The following is a 3,272-nucleotide window of genomic DNA, read 5'->3' as shown; positions in this document are numbered from 1 at the left end:
AATGGAAACATCATGGTTTTCTGAGATAAAAACAACCAAAAAATTTCCATGTACCGATTTTCATTCTATGTTTTCCAGCCTATCGGAATTTTCACTTAGGGTGCATGGGGTACAAAACCGCGCTAGTAAGGAGAGTGGGAATAGAAGGCCTGTGACGTCAATTCAGGAACGTAGGGTATTCTAGGGATATAAAGTTTGTTCTTTTGTCTTTGGCATTATTGCAACCAAATACAACGCATCTCAGAAGCAGTTTCAGCATCTCTGAATCTAAGAAAAAGAGAATCATTCGGGCCCCGGAAAATGTTTGTTCTGGTCTTGAGGTCACAGTTCTGTTATCCTCAGACTCCTTACTAGCGCGGTTTTGTACCCCACGGGAAATGAAAATCCCGAAAAAAGGGACGGAATTTATCTTGGAAATCTATGTTTCGATTGAGTAAATAAAGACAACCTTGTCATTTATACTTTAAGGGGCAATGACTTAATCAACTCATTTGACACAACTTCGCTTCCGTATGAAAGGGCAAACCATCAAACCACCGATAAACGTCACTCTCAGATTGCAGGTCAGGTTACCTCTCGCGCTTTTTTCGACTTCCTCAAAGATGCCTTCCTTGGTCTTTGCTAAAATTAAAAAAAAAGGAAAGCAAAACTTAGTTTCTTTAGACATACTGCGTGAAGGAAAGGGAATAAGCCCTTTGCAGGATGGTGATCACACGGTACAAAAACCGCCCTTCTAGAACTCAAAACTCACTGGGACATCTAAAACAAAGCAAGTTCATATATATGTTCTTGCTTTCAAATGTCCCAGTGGGCAATTTGCGTTCCAGTATGGCGGTTTTTTAACCTTGGGATCAGTATTCTGCAAAGGGCCCATTGAAGATTTTCGGCAAAGAAAAACTTACAGCTACAGCGTCGTTTAGATTTGTGATGATCACGTGAACAAAGAGAGTAGCAGATTCCAGGACTTCACCTCGCATCGACTGAAGTCTCACCTGGCGATATCCTGAAAACGTAAGGGCAATTAAAATGTAGAATAAAAGGGAGCTGACGACATCCATCAATGTCTTGGCCGAGAATGCCATCGTTGTGAAGAAGCCTTAAGGGCCACTCTCGCGGTTATTTTTTAGTGATCTTTAATTGAAATTGGGTTAAACACGTAAGGCTGATCTTTACGTCCCCCAATTTGGGACCTTAAGCATCTAAAAATTTGACGAGAAAGAGAAAGTCACCAGATAATATCATCGAACGTTGGAATACGTTTCTTACGTGAAATGTGAGCCAGCTGTTGGAGCAGTAAATTGGCATAAACGGTTTGGACAGTAAAAGGACTGAAAAAAGTTACCGTGCTGTGCTCACGTAATCAACAGAACATAGCAACAATACAAACGCACGTGCTGGGCGTGCAAATTCCTCGTTCTCGTCGTCCGGCGTTGCTTGAGGTCTCTTTAGGGACGAGCGGGTTAAAAATAGGGAATCAAAGCTTCGCATTTGTACGTTCATGTTGTCGTCAAAACCTCAAATTTGGTAATTTCACGTTGTTGTTACTTATGCCCCGTCCACAAGTATCCGGATATTTTTGAATCCGGAACTTTTTCTTTCCGGATAAGCCTTCCGTCCACACGTATCCGGCGAATTCGCTGGCGAACCGCAACTTTTTGAATACCCTCTCCAGAGTGCAGTCTCAGACATAAATAGTTGAGACACTTCATGCCAACATCCTCTTTTGCCTTCTCGTGCGTTCCCTTCCCTTCTTAATGTTGTTTATCGCAGTTCAGTCACTAAATCTTTCACACCAACTTTGAGAGGGAAGGAAGAGGCAGAAGTGTCCCAACAATTATGTCTGGGACTGTGGATATTTTGAATCCGCTATGAATCCGGAACGGCGCGGACGCTAAATCCGGAAATCTTTTTTATCCGGGTGACGTAACAAGATCGAGCCCAATTCCTTGAAATCAATTATTTTCAAGATGGCTGCCGAGGGCAATATTATTTCCTTATAGTGCATACTCTGTTACCTCTGTTTCCTTGAAGAGTCCTTAACACAAGAGTGATTCCGGATACGTTTCAGGTACATGTGGACGACAAAATTCGATTTGAATACGCTACGTGTGGATGGGAATATTATTTGAATCCGGAAAGAAAACGTTGCGGTTCAAAAAGAGCCAGATACGTGTGAACTGAGCCTAAGAGTACAGCAACACTGTTTGCTGAAATGCGTGCTGAACGTGCAGCACAATTATCGTATTTTTTCCCTTTTAACCTTTCATTCTCAAGACCTAAACGTTCTTTCTCTTAACTAGCCAGTACCATAACGTTGGCTCGTCTTTCATATACCGAATCCGAAATAATTAATGTCCATAAAATAAAAGAACAAAGCAAACATAACAATACCTAATTCGGACTAACAATGGTTCTTCTGTCCTCCGTCATTTTAGTCCGGTATATGAAAGTCTACCCTAGATTTCTCTGTTGTCTAGGCATGAGAATTTGGTGTTATATCAAGATCACACCTCTTAAGCTGATAATAATCAGTCGGTCTTCATTTCTCAATACGTCTTCTTTTCTCAATACCTGTCAGACTGACATTTCATTGAAATTGTGAGGAGAATATACATACTGATCACTCAGAGTCAACGGATTAACCAATGATATAATTGTTTCGTGGCGTAACCGTTGCCATTTAAGATGTACGATGGCAACAGGCGTAATCTTGAGACCAGGAGATACGATCCAAAATTTGGAGTCTCCTGGGTTATCCGGCAGAGTTGACAGGCCTATCACTGTTATATTGTTACTATTATTTGTATTATTATTTACTGAATAGAGATACTTTCTCAGGTTGCAGTTGGTCTATGTACAATGGAACCTGTCGATCAGTACATAAATATTAATGAATACAAAAGCAAGCATGTCAAAAGTTGTTACTCACAAACTGTAGAGGATGACTACTAGACAATGACTTCAATTTTCCACTTACAGCATTCAAGTCATTGTGGAAGAGCCAGTGTAACCACATCTTGCATGCATCACCTGGGGATTTGATTTGATAATTAATTGATAATTACGAGTGACAGATCAATGTGATAACGGAAGTAGACATTCGTTACAAGATTAGCGTGAAAGGCTCATGAAAAGAGAGCAGGTCTATTTGTTGGGCTCATGTGTTAATTCTCATGAAAGGACTCAATGATTAGAAATAAATAAATATTTGAAGTGCGGGTTATGGATGAACGAGAGAGGTGATGTTTGCACTTTTGAGTCCTTTCACAGGA

At 40.6% G+C, this 3,272-nt stretch overlaps 1 pseudogene; it reads right to left on the bottom strand.

Annotated features, from left to right (window-relative positions):
• Nucleotides 1-970: 970 nt before the first annotated feature.
• Nucleotides 971-3,272, bottom strand: part of LOC137995884 (uncharacterized) — a 22,280-nt pseudogene continuing 19,978 nt past the window's right edge.

Source organism: Montipora foliosa, chromosome 1 (genome assembly GCF_036669935.1).
Source record: "Montipora foliosa isolate CH-2021 chromosome 1, ASM3666993v2, whole genome shotgun sequence".
In the NCBI taxonomy this organism is placed as follows: Eukaryota; Metazoa; Cnidaria; class Anthozoa; order Scleractinia; family Acroporidae; genus Montipora; species Montipora foliosa.
Note: the sequence above shows the minus strand (reverse complement) of the source record. Positions and strands in the feature narration are given on the sequence as shown.